Below are 17,499 nucleotides of genomic sequence, written 5' to 3'. Positions count from 1 at the left end.
AGCTTATGGCTTCGGCACGAATGGGCCGGCTCGACCGGAGAAATACCACGTTCTCACAGAAAACCGGCGTGAAACAGCGCTTGCGTTTTTTTTCGCCGAGTGAGTGAGTTTACCGGAGGCCCAATCCCCTACCCTATTCCCTTCCCTACCCTCCCCTATTCCCTTCCCTACCCTCCCCTATTCCCTTCCCTACCCTCCCCTATTCCCTTCCCTACCCTCCCCTATTCCCTTCCCTTTCCTCCCTTACCCTCCCCTATTACCCTGTTCCCTCTTAAAAGGCCGGCAACGTACTTGCAGCTCTAATTTACTTCTAATGCTGCGAGTGTCCATGGGCGATGGAAGTTGCTTTCCATCAGGTGACCCGTTGTCTCGTTTGCCCTCTTTTATTACTTAAAAAAAAAAACCTAGGTCCCCGTGTGCCTCTGCATGTGCAAATCCAACCTAAAGGTCCAATAATCGAACATTTCGCCTCCCTCAATTTTTGCAAAGCGATGAATGATAGATAATCGAGTTTAGACTTATAATTGTGCATAAAACCTGCAACTTCTAAAAAAGGAAGGCTGGCAGGCAAAATGCTGTAACTGAGTTGTACCAATTATATTAATTGGTAGGTAAATGGAGTTATATAATATTCAGGTGTTAAAAAAGTGGAATTTTTGTTGGTAAAAGTTGTTACATAATGACCAGTAAAAGTTTGTGCAAATAAACGCATGCCACAATACTTTCTTTTTTGGTTGTCATCAATCAACAAATATCTACTCGTCCAGATTTAAGTTTGACAATATAACACGAAAGGAAATATTGTTTGGAAAATATTGTATTATTAAATAATACTAGAGATCGCCCAATGGTCGAAATTTGACCTTAGTTTCAACGACATTAGGAAAAATATTGACTTTATCATTTTTTTTCAACTCTCGTATCTAGGACTCAGCTGATCTCAGACTGGCCGTGTAAGCATTGTCTAATAGTATCTAAGATGCAATAAAAAAAACTATAATCCATTTTTAATTTTTCAACTTGTTGTCAACAGACTTCAACCTTATTTATTTATATAAAAGAGTATAATTCGTATGCATAGGTTTGTCTTCTTACATCTTACATCTTCTTGAGTGTGTGTAATGTTTTATTTGTTAAAAAAATGTATGATAAAAGCATAATTTCAAAATAATATTAGCTCGATTCACTCCTTCACCATATAAACTATAATTGTGCAAAATTTCATTCACCTAGGTTTCCCCATTTTTCGTCAAAAGGGATACGAAGTTTTTGGCTCACGTATTAATATAGGTATAGATAAAAAATTTATTATAGGTGCGATATAGCAAAGTTGTGTCGAGGGAGATAGTTACTGAAATATAATAATAATTTACAAGTTTTCATAGTTAATTCAAATACACCTTCACATGATATCTTATTAATAATAAATAGTAATATTACCTGCCATTCTTAGCATTTATCTTAATTTAACTACTTAGTAAGTAAAGGGATAAAACTGTAGTACATACTCAATTATGCGTTTATAGAAACAGGATGTTTACTACAAACATTTCTCCATACTTTAACTGATGTTTAAAGACACATAAAGTATGCAAATGCACTCAATATTAAATATTAATTGAATAACTTAATGAAATCATCGTATTGAATGGGAGAAGATAATATAGAGTGTAGTATGTTTATTTATGAAACTGATAAAGTAATGAAGTATGTAAACGAATGAAAAAATAAAATACAAAGCAAAAACACGTTGGTTGTAAGAAAAACCCCTCACCTATTTACTTAATTTTTAGTGTTGTTTAATATAGAGCTAACAGTTTGTGAAAAACATATTGAAAACGTGAAAAGCCATCGCTGATAGAAAAACAGACATAGGTACAGTTAAGTCTTCTCGTAATAGAATCATTTGTTTCTATTTTTGTTGGTTATAGATTATGGAACCATGAAATACCGACATTAGACAAGATAATGCAATGTGATAAATACATTAACTCTTCTAACTTAATTTGAATGTATCTAACTATCAATAGATAAATTTTAAAAGATTTTGCCGCACCTTTTTTCGTAATTAGGGTTCCGTACCCAAAGGGTAAAAAGGGTAAAAAAAAAAAACCCTATTACTGAGACTTCAATGTCTGTCTGTCCGTCTGTCTGTCTGTCTCCAGGCTGTAACTCAATAACCGCTATAGCTAGACTTCTAAAATTTTCACAGATTGTGTATTTCTGTTGCCACTATAGCACTATAACCACAAATACTAAAAACAAAATAAAATGAATATTTAAGGGGGCTCCCGTACAACAAACATAATTTTTTGACCTTTTTGCTCGTAATCAATAATGGCAATAGCTAGGCACGTGAAATTTTCACAATATCCTTGATTTTATCTGTACTCTAATAATTCATAATAAAATTAAAATAAAATAAATATTTAAGGGGGGCTCCCACACAAAAACACAATTTTTCGCCTATTTTTCCTCTATAACGGTACGGAACCCTTCGTGCGTGAGTCCGACTCGCACTTGGCCGATTATTTGAAAACTATTAAACCGGAACAAATTCCAATTTCAAATATAAATATACCTACCTTATTTATAACAAAAACTCATAACAAAAACATTGACAACCCGTTCTTTTTAAGCGCTCGCGATAGAAATAAAATAGCAAGATTGTTTGAACCTTTAGAAAACTCTTTGCAAAGTCTAATCTCCGAATGGCAGACGCGTTGGGACTGTTTCACCAAAGGGCGACATCTTTATAATTTTTTCCCTAATATTCGTGAACGACTATCCAAACATTGGATGGATATTGATCACTGCGTTTCTCAATTCCTGACCGGTCATGGAAATTTTAAGGCCAAACTCTACGGATTTAATCTAGTAGCATCACCCATGTGCGAGTGCTCGACCGAAGGCAACATGTTTGAACAAACAGCTCATCATGTTCTCTGGGAGTGCAGTCTCTGGCAGGACGAAAGAACTACAATGCTAAACAACCTACTCTGCACATCTGTTGTCGCATACTACGGTGATCTCGTGGACAGCGCTAGGAACTTCCGTGCCTTCAAGCGTTTTTGTTACAATTACTATTGGCAACAGTCTAACACAATAAATGAATTTAGCTCTAGCATAGTAGTCACTATTATTATTAACGTTTATTCCCGTGGTGCTTCTCCCCTTCAGTTCTTTGACTTTCGGTCACTGCAACTTTGTGCTGTCTCCCGCTTTATATTGGGGAGGGAATCTGGAATTCTTCCTACTCCTCCTATTTTCTTCTGATTAATTTCGTTGCGGGTCCCAAGACAGCTTTAGCATGTCCCTCGGGCTCCCTGAGATCATATCAAAGGGTTTTCGTGGTTGGATACCGCTGTCGATCCTCGCGACACAGGAGATACAGTGGTGGGAATGTGTGGTGGGTCAAAGCCCGAATTTAAAAAAAAATACCTACCTTATTTGTCTTAAATATTATGTATTGAATCACTATTATAGTCTGACTACACCTACGTAAATACTTTGTTTGAAATGTCGAGTGAATCACATTTTCATAACTTAGATACTGCAGGCCATCTAATAAAGATAATTTAAACGTAATCTTGTGGTTAGCCGCAAATCTTAAATTGTATTTCTTGGATGAGTTTCTTCAGAAACTTTTGTTATAAATTCTAAGAACTATTGGAAAGAAAGAAAGCTTTCCCAAGGTAGGGTAAAGGTAGGTTTTATTTAGCTTATTCATGAAAGGGTAGGTTAGGGCCTGTTAGGTTAGTTGTCTTAAATTTTTTTAATCAAACCTGTTGCCACAGATAGGTTAGTTGTCTTAAATTTTTTTATCAAACCTGTTGCCACAGATTACTGACTATATAATATACTATTTATTCATCTTTTATAAAGTTTCCTAGTTGAAATTAGACTTTCTAATAGAAACTAAATGTTTACAGCGATGATTTACGTCTAATTTATTACTGTTTTACAGCTTAAATATCTCAAATTGGCTAAAATCATAATTAGTTTGGATTTTCTAAAATAGCCTTATAATTCGTCTTGTGGAATCTATACTAATATTATAAATCCGAAAGTGTGTCTGTCTGTCTGTCTTCTACCTCTTCTCGACCCAACCGCTGAACCGATTTTGCTGAAATTTGGTATAGGAATTCTTTGTGACCCGGGGAAGGACATAGGATACATTTAATTCCGAAAAATGTACGGTTCCCGCGCGATAAACGAAATTTGACTCATCGGAGTTGCGGGCGTATAACATAAGATGTTTTACACTCAAGCAATACCAAAATATGTTAATAGGTCCATACAATTTTATTGGAATTCATTTTAGCTTATTTTTCTTTTAATACTTCGATCACAGTTTCCGGTTAATGCTATTGTATTCTATTGTTGTCGCGATCACCGGTGCTCTTATGGGGCTTGAGCCTTATTTTGGACTATAATATAGGAGCGACAAAAGTGAATTTTTAGATTCAAGACTTGATCGCATAATACCAAAAACCATAAAAAAACATTAAATTATTCGAATTTGGAACATAATTCAAATAAAAATTAATTACCGTGCGGACATAACAGTTTCCAAAGGCTAGTCGGACCACGCTCGATAAATCACAATTCACAACTTCCTAATATTGAATAAACGCAGATAAAATCGATGTTCGTGTACGCAACTAGTTACTAAGTGTCCATCTTTTATATTACGTCAACAGATGAGATTTTTGATATTAAATAGTAATAAGTAAGTTGCGTGAAGTTATATAAGCTATATTGTTACTGATATTTGATTTTTTATACTCTTGGCTCTTTATTTTACATAAATACTGGGTCAATACATTGTATAGTCGAATGCAGTCAATAGTTTCACAGCGAAGCTAGAAAATGCTAGAAATAGATTTAACTCGTTGCTAAGTGGTATCGCTTGTAAGGGCCGGGACACATAAACACGATACGACGTCGTGTCGTACCGCGTACGGCGACGTTTCACGATGCGACGTTGCGTCGTGGGAATCTACGACAAGCATCGTAAAAAACTAGTCGCGATATCGTAACGTGCCACTATACACGGCACGACGTCGCGTCGTAGAAGCTTCGTAAAAATAACAACTGTGGCACTGACACAGCGCGACGTCGCATCGTGAAACGACGCCGCATCGTGGTACGACACGACGTCGCGTCGCGTCGTATCGTGTTTAATGTTTATGTGTCCCGGCCCTAAGGCCTTTTGTTCATTCTATTATTACCATTAATTCAGTTATATTATTACACTTCCGATTATTTACTCAAAAACCAGAAAGTTTAAAAGCGTAACATGGTTATGTTTGCATAAGAAACTTTTCATATTTCACCCAACATGAGTGAGCAAATCACATGCAAACATCATACAAGGTACAATGTTTATTTACGGGATATATGTTTTAGTTATCTGTAAGTAATCTACAAAATCTGCTTACTCTAGAGTTCTAGTTCTCTATGTTACAACTCTAAAAGTGTTTAAATTTTGCAAGAGCTACAGACGGAGAAGTAAGACAACACAAGCTGTCTCATGTTTATAGCTTTGTTATAATTATTATGAATTATAAATAGTTTTTCCATTATCTACCTTTTCACGAGAACAGCTGAATAGATTTATATGAAGTTTGGTGTGATCTCCAAAGTCCTACGTCAATTTCACTCTCTCACTTTAAGTTTCGGGAACGGACAAACGATACTATTATCTAGTAGTATAAACAGTTTTTTATTGAAGGCATATTTCTTCATTTGTTTGTAAAAATTTGGTACCCTACAAATACTCCATTTACCAACGCATATAGAGAATTTTGCCTTATCTGCGTTTAGCTTAGGGCTTCGACACAAAACTACGTTGAAAAAAAAAAACGTTGCGATGCGAATATTCGCAGTTTTGTGTGGGAGCTCTTACCAATGGCGATTTTTACTGACAACGCTAATGCTTCAAATTCAAAATTTCAACGCTTCATGCGTTGTCAGTAAAATTCAACAAACGATATTTATTATTCCGTGACGACGGCTAATTGAAAACGGTATTGCAATGAATGATTGTTCAAATTAATTAATTAGTAAAGTAATTACGGAGCGTTAAACCGCAGTTTAAATGTTCGTCTCGTGCCGGTGTCGGGACACGCCAAACGAGTTACTGTCACAGTTACTTTTTGCAGTGCTATCAATGAAGTTATTAATTCATCATTAAGTGACGATTTTCCTTTATTTATTGACTTTTATATAGACATTATTCATGTAAGCACTTGAATAATTTTTATGAAGCCTATCATGCACATTAAGTAAATATCAAATTACTAGTCTGACCACCGTACTCAGAGACATTTAATTATGATTAACGTTCAATTTAATGAAGAGTTTGACAGATAATGTATGGGTCTTATGTCAAATTTTTAAATCAATTACACTTAAGTAATTAATGTTCGACTGAGTGCGGCGGTAAGATAGAGAAGAGAAGGTGTGATATTTTCACGAACTTAGCCCAAGTTCGTGAAAATATGACACCTTCTCTTTCATAATTATAATTATTACGAAGAATAAGAAAGAGAGAAATACCCCTCGTTCCATTTGATGTTAAAAACGATCAAAACGATCAAAATAGGAGGCATTTGAAGCGTTTTGATCGTTTTTAACATCAAATGGAACGCGGGGTTAGATAAGTCTAGTCAAGACATATATTTCATGTATGTGTCCCATTTTAAATATTTTATCAAATATGCTCAGTAAGTATTTAGTATTTTTTTTTTACTCTACACTGAATCTAGAGCATAGAATGTGCTTTCGACTTACCTGATTATCGTTAAGTCGTACAATGATCTTCACCAATACAACTGAAATCTGCAGTAGGTACCTGTAAAAGACAAATCATTATTAAAGCATAATTTACCTATAATCATGTATTATTTAGGTCAAAATTAAATACATATTTTAGTTAAGTACCGCATATTATTTTTGTATCGCCTGTCGTATACTTTACAAACTAAGAACTAAGTAATTCTAGGTTATAACAGCTACACTAATTATTATTACTTGCTCAATCCAGGTAAACCTAATTTGGCTAATCATTTTTAAAGCTCATGAAGTCAAGGCGACTTGGTTTTCTCGAAACGTTCACTATTTGTGATCACGTGAGTAAAAATAAATATAATAATCAAATTCACATCATATTTATATGATAGTAAAGAACAAATGATGACGCCTTGTCGTAGGTTCAAATTTCGATTCCCGCGTTGGAAAGTAAAGATGTAAAAAATCTTATGTTTCTCTCTCTCTCCTGAGTTTTGAAAGTAATGTAGCAGAGATTGTTTCGCTAAAACTTGTAAATAGCTGTATAAATTAAGTTTATTTCAGAAAAAGTTTAATAATTGAAAATAGACTACGGAACCCTAAAATATGGTGACGAAAATTGTAACACCTGCTAATTAATTAAATGGAACAAAATAAAGTTATCGGACAACTGTGATTTAATACATTATTTATAAACAGAATTCTAATAATCCTCTACAATATGCGTTACTAATTGAAATATAGTAAAGTCTACGAGCAACGACCCCGACAAACATAACTCGACAATAAACCATGTGGGTCAAGACCAACTGTGTTACTGCCGCTACCGATTTTATGTTATGACGGCTAATATTTTGCTAAACATTTTTAAATGGTTAAACGATTTGTGTTTGTGTTAAGAAGGCAGTGAATCGTGGGTATAAGTGATATTTATATATTTGTGATATTACTGACCAGCGACCAAAATTACTAAGGATAATTCACTGTCTTCTGTCTAGTCACATAAATAGAGATGATTAATTGTCTTCTTAACGAGAATTTCTTAAAGAAAATTTGCGTCTATACAATATACATCTTTAGTTCTATAGTTGTACATTGTAGAGTTCACATTTTTAAGCCAGATACTGGGCTCGTACCACGAAACCGTTTTGAGACTCAAACAATCAAACGAGAATGCCGCGTCCTACTCTAACAAACATGAAACGACGTTGTTAGAGCAGGACCCAGCATTCTCGTTTGCGTCTATGAAACTGCTTTGAGACTCAAACAATCAGTCTCAAAGCAGTTTCATAGTACGGGCCCAGCTTCGGTGAAATTTTTTCAATCTACCGACTATTGCATATCCTTCAACTTTTCACACATATCGTTTGCGTATAAAGACATAAACTGAAGGTTGCAAGTTGTTAGAAAACAACGAACTTTCAATAAACAACTCATATTACTATGTTTATACCGACATATATTGCCTCATACTATGACATTGTTTGACATGTAGAGATCTAATCTGTGTGTTTGTATGTGGCAACAGCACGTGATGACGAGTGTATAGAGATGAAACCGATTACTGACACAGTAAGCTATGCAAATAAACACAACATGTAATTTTTTCATTGTAACATTACTATGAAAAAATGACACAGTGAATAATAAGCTAGATAAACTATGTTTCTTTTGAGCGACTTTTCAAATTAATATAAGGCAAGGATAACACAGGCTTATCAATTGTGTAAATCTTATATCTTTAAACGAGCAATTCTTGTATATATATATACATAATTGGAATCGGCCCCAACGCTTTTCATGAAACTTAGTATATAGGAGGTTTCGGGGGCGATAAATCAATCTAGCTAGAAATCATTTTTAGAAAATGTCATTTTATTCGTGTTTCATCGAATACCGAGCCAAGCTCGGTCAAATAGCTAGTATATATTTAATATGTACTTATGTAAGTATTTGGAAAATACTGGCAAGGCAGAAAAAGCGAAAATGAAGTAGGAAATTATATTCAGCTTGATAACTAGTATGTATTTTGAAAATAAACATACACAAATGACATATTGTTCGCAGTATCAAATAACGCGGCACATTTCACATGGAAGTAAGCTAATTATATTGTCTTAACGACTTTTACACCGAAATTGTGACAGTAGGTTACATTCCACTACATTTTGGGTTTAGTCATCAAAATGAGGGCAAAAATTCAGCATTATACAAACAAATAGTTTTCCTTAATGTGTTTGGTATGGTACAAACTACGAGACGAACCACAAAAATTCATACTAGTGACATTTGTTCAATGGCAGACATCGCCAACAAACTGAAATGCAGTTTGGCGGTTTCTAGGATAAGGACACAATGTAAAATAATGGAATAAATACTTAAAAAAAAACTACGAAGTTTTGTGACACTAGGCTTCGACCATAGAAGACCGCGCGAAGTTCAGAACAAAAGACTTCAACGCGCTGTAATCTATTCCATAATATAGAAGTTAGAATCTACTATTAGAAAGAATTTACTAATTTTGCTGATAAAACTTTGTTTTTTTTTATGAAATAAGGGGGCAAACGAGCAAACGGGTCACCTGATGGAAAGCAACTTCCGTCGCCCATGGACACTCGCAACATCAGAAGAGCTGCAGGTGCGTTGCCGGCCTTTTAAGAGGGAATAGGGTAAAAGGGGAGGGTAGGGAAGGGAAGGGAAGGGAATAGGGGAGGGTAGGGAAGGGAATCGGGTAGGGGTTAGGGGATTGGGCCTCCGGTAAACTCACTCACTCGGCGAAACACAGCGCAAGCGCTGTTTCACGCCGGTTTTCTGTGAGAACGTGGTATTTATCCGGTCGAGCCGGCCCATTCGTGCCGAAGCATGGCTGTCCCACGTATATAATCATATTATATTATAAACTTTATACAATCATCAGATAATCACAAATATCTTTCTGTATTTTATTCAATAATCACCATTTTGAACACTCATGCGTAATTTACTTTAATTATAACAAGTCTGTTTTCGGCGCGGTTTGCGCTTGCTGTAATTATTTACCGTATGGTAAGTTCTCCATAACGGTTATCAAAATATTTTTAAAGCTGTTAAAGAACTGTAAACAATTAATTGGCTGAATATTTTTCAGTTTATTTTGAGTTTTTATAATTTGAAGTAAACTTGTAACGTTAAAGTATTGAAAATATTGTTTAAATGAAAAAAATCTCTTTATTACCTATTTAAAGGGAAAATAAAAATACCTAACCTAACCTAACCTAAATCGATACTTTCTATGCTCCATTATGTACCATCAAAGAAATTAATAGGCTAGGCCAATGGCGGACTAACGTTATTTGGTTGGGTTATCTCAAGTCAATGTTAGAGTTGTACGTCATAAAAATTCTAAAATAACACAATGGTGAGAGAACACTTATCATTGTCATCGGGTGAGGCTGCGGGCGTGTGCGGGGAGGGGTGTGTGTGCGGGGGGCCGCAGTCAAGGTGCAGGTCGCGTATCAGCTGTCATTGATGCATTACGTCTTACACAGCTACAAGGATGGAGCGTGGATGGTATGCTTGCAGGTATGAGTGCGAACTACTGTTATTCTTCTTTTTGATAATGACTTCTTGGTGAGTTGCTAATGTCAGAGTGATTGCTGCTGGTATTCGATCGATCTAGGGTTTTTGTTAATTAAAATTCACATTGACATACGAAAGGCAGTAGACCTGAATCGACCAAAAAACGATAATATACATAATAATTAATAACTATACAACGGTTGCCAAGCACATATTATTTTGTTGTCTTCTAAACGGCTAGCTGTTTTTGTATCAAATTCAATAATTGTCTATCTCCTATCTTCTTCTATATATATAAAACTCAAAGGTGACTGACTGATTGACATAGTGATCTATCAACGCACAGCCCAAACCACTGGACGGATCGGGCTGAAATTTGGCATGCAGGTAGATGTTATGGCGTAGGCATCCGCTAAGAAAGGATTTTGATAAATTCCAACCCCAAGGGGTTTAAATAGGGGATGAAAGTTTGTATATAATAATACTTCTTAACGCGAGCGAAGCCGCGGGCAAAAGCTCGTCAATTATAAAGTCATTGGCTAAATTCTTACGACTTGTTAGACTCAATAATTGTATTTGCATACCTTTGGCAATAACGCGTGAACTAGGGTTGTTGAGAAAGTGATTATGAGGAAGAGGAGGAGGAAGAGGAATTTTCACGCGCAAATTTAGAGGATGCGGATGAGGAAGAGGATATTTTTTGAGGAAGAGGATACGGATGAGGAAGCGGAAGAGGAAGCGGATGAGGAAGAGGATGATAGGAAATTATAAATACTAGCGGACCCAACCCAAAAGTCTTTGTTCTGTCTGTACATAACTAGGTACATACATTACACAAAAATTAATTCAAAGGGCATTTTCCAGTGGACCAAACTATGAATCTAAACCATTCTCAAAACACACGCAATAAAGAATCATCAAAATCGGTCCAGCAATTAAGGAGGAGTTCAGTAACTAGTCTAAGAAAATTACTTTCAAAATCGACGATCAGACCGAATAATTCGTGTAGTTTTGAAAGTTGGTACAGTTGTTCCTAAAGGTGTCCAGATGATTATACTAAAAGTCCCCGAGGGTGGGACAAGAGCCGGCGGTGGGGGAGGGGGGGAATGGTCTCTTTTTCAAGGTTTTTGCACCCTTAAAAATTGCAAAAAAATGAATGCCCCGTACCCCGCCAATCGACCGACTAAAATTAATTTGAAAGATGTTTACGATAACATAAAAACGTAGTGGTATAGACTCATTCTCCCTGAAGATATTAAAAAAGAATAAATTTAGATAGGATTAACTTTGAAGGAGAAATCACGGGAATACGTTACCTCGATTAACTGTACCTAGACAGATACAGTAAATCGGCGTAACGTCCCCTGATTCCTCCTTCAAAATAGAGTCTATCTAATTTTATTTATTTTTTATTGTTTTCAGGAAGAGCCTTCCCCCCCTCCCCCACCGCCGGCTCTTGTCCCACCCTCGGGGACTTTTAGTATATTCACCTGCATAGCTAGCACAAGCACGTAGACAAACGAAAGAAACTAAATTTTGACAGTTTTACCGGAAAAACATTGGAGTAAAAGTTTCTTTCGTATCTCGATATCTTTCGCTTCTGAAAATCTATATGTCAAGCATGACGATCCGCTTTTGACATTTAGTTTCTTGATTCTGTTTTTATTTTTATTATGGCACTTGGCTATAAAACCATGCCCAGTGTCGAATAAATGGCGGCAAATTCAAAAAATCGATGTATAGCAACCCTGTCTATAGCCGGAATTATAGTTTTGATCTACAAACTACGAATAATAAAGTTCCTTAGTTTTTATTATTCGTATTTCGTAGATCAAAACTATAATTCCGGCTATAGACAAGGTTGCTACACGTCGATTTTTTGAATTTGCCGCCATTTACGCGACACTGGCCATGGTTTTATAGCCGAGGTGCCATAATTAAAAAAAAAGAACCAAGAAACTAAATGTCAAAAAAAAAATAATTGCCGTTGCTTTAATGGTTGCTATGGAAAGAGTTTCTTGTCTTTGTCCACTGAAACTCGAGTCGATGGGTGGTGCCATGCTCGGGAATAAGATATGTAGACATGGGAAAGAAACTGCCATTACTTTCTTCCGAAGAATCGACTGGGAAACCCCGTGCTAGCTACGCTGGACACCTTTAGGAACAACTGTACCAACTTTCAAAACTACACGAATTATTCTGTCTGAATTCCTTAATTTTCCCAGGCTAAACATACACAACGCCCACAAAAAAAAAGATGAGTGAATGATACAATTATCTGGCTCTGGCGTGTGCGTTGCCATGATTGGATTCGCGACGCGCATGCGCAGTGAAATTCCTCATAAATTCCTCTTAAATTTTGAGGAAGCGATAGCGGAAGAGGATTTTTTTATTTTTATTTATGAGGATGCGGTAACGGTTGAGGAACCCAAAATATTGCGGAACTTCCTCATTATGAGGAAGCGGAAGAGGAATCCTCAGCAACCCTAGCGTGAACGTAATTGAAATTCCTTACCAGTTGATTTCTATAGAGTTATTATAGGGTATTAATAAATTTAATAGTTTTAGAATCTCTTTTAATCATCTAACCTTACTTACAAAACATCGGTATTTAAATCCTCTAACGATTAGTTATTCGAAAGGAGGATGCGACAAATTGTATATATTCAGATGAAAAATTGTAGATCAATTAATAGTTGTGTTATCTAGTAATCATTATCCAGTATTGGAGCAATCTCAGGCATACAACTTAGCTCAAGTCAAGTCAAAATCTTCATTAATCATTAATTTATCTCTGAATGCGGCAGATAAGCACGATCAATTCATCTTCAATACATAATGTTACAATTTATATGCGCATTAAAAGCGGATTGATGTAAAAACGTTCCACGCAATTCTTAATATTAAATGGTTGGTCTCCGTTATGTTACGGTAACCGTAACTCTCGGTTATTCGGTGGATAACCGCGATTACTCTATACACATTATTTATATCTCGAATTATTTCCGTTCTGGTGCGTAAAGTTGAGATGAAACTGTGAATTTCGGCTGTGTTGAAAGAGCTACGATAAGATTCTGTCTAAATATTTGTTGTAAAGTAATCGGTTGTGTAAAATATATATAAATTCACAGTTTCATCTCAACTTTACGCACCAGAACGGAAATATATAATAATAATAATATCTATGGACGCTTCACACCACGTTAGTCTGGCCCTGTGGTAAGTACCTGATGGACTTGTGTTACAGGTACCAGACAACGGAAATATATTTAATACTTTTATACTATACATATATTTAAGATTTTTATTATATGATACACATATTTAATACACATACATGACCCAGGAACTTTGAAAACTTTTTGTTCCGTCGGCGGGATTCGAACCCGCGACCCCCGGCTTGAGCTACCAACGCGCTCACCACTGAGCCACAGAGGTCGTCAAATATATTTACATAGTAACAGTATTTTACGTCTTAGAAAACTGCCACAGACGAGTTTTGGAACTTTCTTACTTGGATAATCAAGTTATTTCGCGCAAGGAGAATTAGGTATTAAGTTGTGAGAAAACTTAGAAAAAAAAAACGCTTATAGAATTGTGAAAACATGTCTATAGCTTGTAGGGATAATGAGTGGCTGCCACTGGAGTGGAAGTGGCCAAAGGAAGATCTTCCGACCGAGCGACGTGTTATGCTCGGTCAGGCCGGAGCCCACGTGATACATTTCAGCTGTCGTATATATATACTAACGCAATGCAGGAATGTTCTGGCGAATTGTGGGTACCGCCACAAGTAAACTAAGCCCTGTCTTTTCTTTCGAGGAACAAGAGCAGTGACTTAATATAATAATTATAACCCACGGTGACTTTACCCCAGACTGGTGCATACAAGCCTTACTTAGCTCTTTGTAGTTCAGGAACTCAACAGGTGCTCACATAACAGCTAACATACAACAGTAAAACTATCGGAGCCCATTATCGATTAATTTTCAGGTCGAATCGCATTACACACGCTCCATCGCCGCTTTTCACAAAGACCGTTGTTCAGGTGATCCACCAAGGCATTAATGTCATGCGTCCTATAATTTATCATCGCAAAAGACATACAATTTACAATTTTCTAACCGTAATGAAACCGGACTGTACATAACTGTAGCACATACCATACGTTAAATAATATGATATAACTGTTTCTGTAATTTATTGTGGAACAATAGCCGAAATTAACAGTTTTTCAGTTACCAAGTTAAAATAATATAATATTTTGAATTAAACACATAATATGATCATTCAGTAGTATATACTTTTAAAAATAAGAGGATGCATACAAAATTAAAGACCTCAGTAAAATATTCCTCTTATAAGACGTTAAGTCTTTTAAGCTTTTATGATAATTTCAACGACCAAGGGAAGAAGAGTTACTTAAGTACAATGATAGACAATTTTACAAATGAAATCATTAAAGAAGTCGAAGTCAAATAGTTATCACATCATGATATTTAACGTTACCACGACGTACCAGCGGTAGCACTCAGTTTTCAAAATGGACACCTACATAACTTTTTATCCAGACAACAGGTTGAAGCAGCTACTTACGTATGCTATTTGCTCAGGTCGCCAGGGCCTCTATCATGAGCTCTTAAAGCCAGCCAGAATACTGACTGGCTCGCATTTTGGTACCATGACCTCTATTTTCCAGCCAGTCAGTGGTCACGTGACACCAAACTCACTTCTCCATTGTTAACTGAGTAATAATTTCGAATCATGACAACACTTCTGACATAAGCTCGCTTGCTTTTACGTCAAATACAGCAATTCAATAAACACCAACCAACGAGTAGCTTTTACTGAATAGTTTACATTTTAGTAATTTTATTTATTAATATTACATACTTTTTAGTCTTAAATTATATTGCTATTTAGTTGGTTAGTTACTTAATAAGTTATATTTTAGTCTGTAGCATATATTTTAGTGAAAATAATTCGTTATTAAAACCAAAAAACTTAACATTCGAAGTGTCCAAATTTTTGGAAAACGATTAAGTATTCTCAAGTTAATCACGAACTGATACATAAGTAAAGACGTAGAGACCTTAGTAATCCATTTAGTGTTAGTGAGGTTTCAGAATAATAACATAAGTGAGGTGTAGTATACCTATATGTCTAGTCAACAATAAGGTTTGCATTTGTGCGATGAGCTAAGACTGCATTGATTTAGTACACAAGAAACACATACAAGGTATAAGGAACACAAGTGTTGTGTATAATTACTGTAAAACAAGTATGAATTTTCACCAAAAACCTACAGGTACAATCTTATAGTTGCATTGTAGGTTTTTGTGTTATTTCACAAACTATTTCCTTGTAAACCTGAAGTATTTTGGTATATGCATGATAAACACTGCACCAAAGAGGTAAATAATTCAATATTACTTACTTTTAACAAGAATTTTCAGAACACAACCTTTTAACCTTTAGATGTATGTATAACATGCTCCGGATAAACATTGACACACCTAAACTACTAGAAAAGTTAAATAATTGATATGATATTATCAATCCCAATTAGAAACCCAATTAGCTAAATTCTCATATGAGCACTTTTTCATTTATAACTTCTTCTCTTGACGACAATATGGTATTATATGATGGGAATAGTGTAAATCACTAAATTTTACTCAAAAACAAAAACCTACATTATAGTACTTTTCCAAAAAAGACTTACTTAATAAGAATTGCATAACAAACATATGGAACTTATTGTTCATAAAACATAATATTATCATAGGAACATATATTATTATGTATTACCAAAAATACTTTTGTACTTACCTCAATAATAATAATAAGTATTAGTTTTATATTAAATTAAAACTTACTATGTACTTCTTAGGAACCTATCTTAGGAGCATTTCGTACAATCTTTTGATTGCAGTAGGTCTTTGTGTTATTTCACAAACTATTTCCTTGTAAACCATGCATGATAAACGCTGCACCAAAGAGGTAAATTCAAAGGTATTACTTTCTCAATAACAAGAATTTTGAGAACACAACCTTTGAAACTTTAGATTCAAGTATATTCACGAATAAATATTGACACACACACATACACCTAAACTACTAGAAAAGTTAAATCATAGATAATATAAAATCCAAATTAGCTAAATTCTCATATGCACTTTTTCATTTATAACTTCTCTTGACTACAATATGATATAATATACAATGGGAATAGTCACTAAAACTCAAAAATATAATCCTACATTACTTATAGTACTTTTTCCAAAAAGACATAACAAAAATTGCATAACAAACATACTTATTGTTCATAAAACATAATATTTTCATTGGAACTTATATTATTATTACCAAAAATTCTTTTGTACCTCAATAATAATAATATTAGTTTTATATTACTTATTACATTAAAATTTAAAATACATGAGGACTTTAGTAAGTCCTCATGTATTATACATTTTAAAAAGATGTGGTCGTTTTAGGGACCTATCAGACAGAGTGGTCACGCGTTGAAGCATTTGCGTTGGAGCAGTCAGTGTGTGACTGAGGAGCAATTCTAACACATTCAGAACTCCTCCTGTGTGAGTATATAGAGATACTCACACGGGAGGCATTCTACAACATAATACAACACAAAGAACACAAAACCCTTGACCGCTCTCTGTCTGAGATATCCCAGGCAATTTCCCATAGTTGCAACTTGCAATGCAGTTTCTAATTGTTATTGGTTTGCCAAATAAAAGTCTGAAATTATAATATTGTTTTTATCTTTCATCAAAAGTTGGTATTTGAACTCCTTTAATAATAATAAATTAATATTTACACAAGGGATATTTGATTCATCTTCTTTGATTTTAAGTGACAAGACCTTGTTTAAGATTTCCGCTGTATAAATATTTTTAGAAGTATAATATAAAAGAGATTTAACACTTGCCTATCTGATACTAGGTTGATAATAAGGTGTAAAACAAATGTAGTACCTATTGATGAAAGCTGTGTATGAATATGTATCTAAGGTAGGTATATTTAAGTGAGAAAATAAATGAAAAAACATTTAAAAACGAGTATTTATTAAATTTCTTTTAATTAAAGCTTTTGAGTGAATATATATTATCTTCCTAGGACTTCGTC

At 34.9% G+C, this 17,499-nt stretch overlaps 1 protein-coding gene across 2 annotated transcripts in view; it reads right to left on the bottom strand.

The window, feature by feature from the left end:
* The window catches only part of LOC121730918 (ATP-binding cassette sub-family G member 8), a 62,753-nt gene that overhangs the window by 17,821 nt on the left and 27,433 nt on the right, over positions 1 to 17,499 (bottom strand). Inside the window, exon 2 of one of the 2 annotated variants that reach the window (XM_042120133.1) lies at positions 6,799 to 6,859. The gene's annotated coding sequence lies outside the window, so the exon portion shown is untranslated. Of the gene's footprint in view, positions 1 to 6,798; positions 6,871 to 17,499 lie in introns of those variants that run through there. The other variant, XM_042120134.1, reaches the window with a different exon arrangement.

The sequence above is a fragment of the Aricia agestis genome, chromosome 10 (genome assembly GCF_905147365.1).
Source record: "Aricia agestis chromosome 10, ilAriAges1.1, whole genome shotgun sequence".
In the NCBI taxonomy this organism is placed as follows: domain Eukaryota; kingdom Metazoa; phylum Arthropoda; class Insecta; order Lepidoptera; family Lycaenidae; genus Aricia; species Aricia agestis.
Note: the sequence above shows the minus strand (reverse complement) of the source record. Positions and strands in the feature narration are given on the sequence as shown.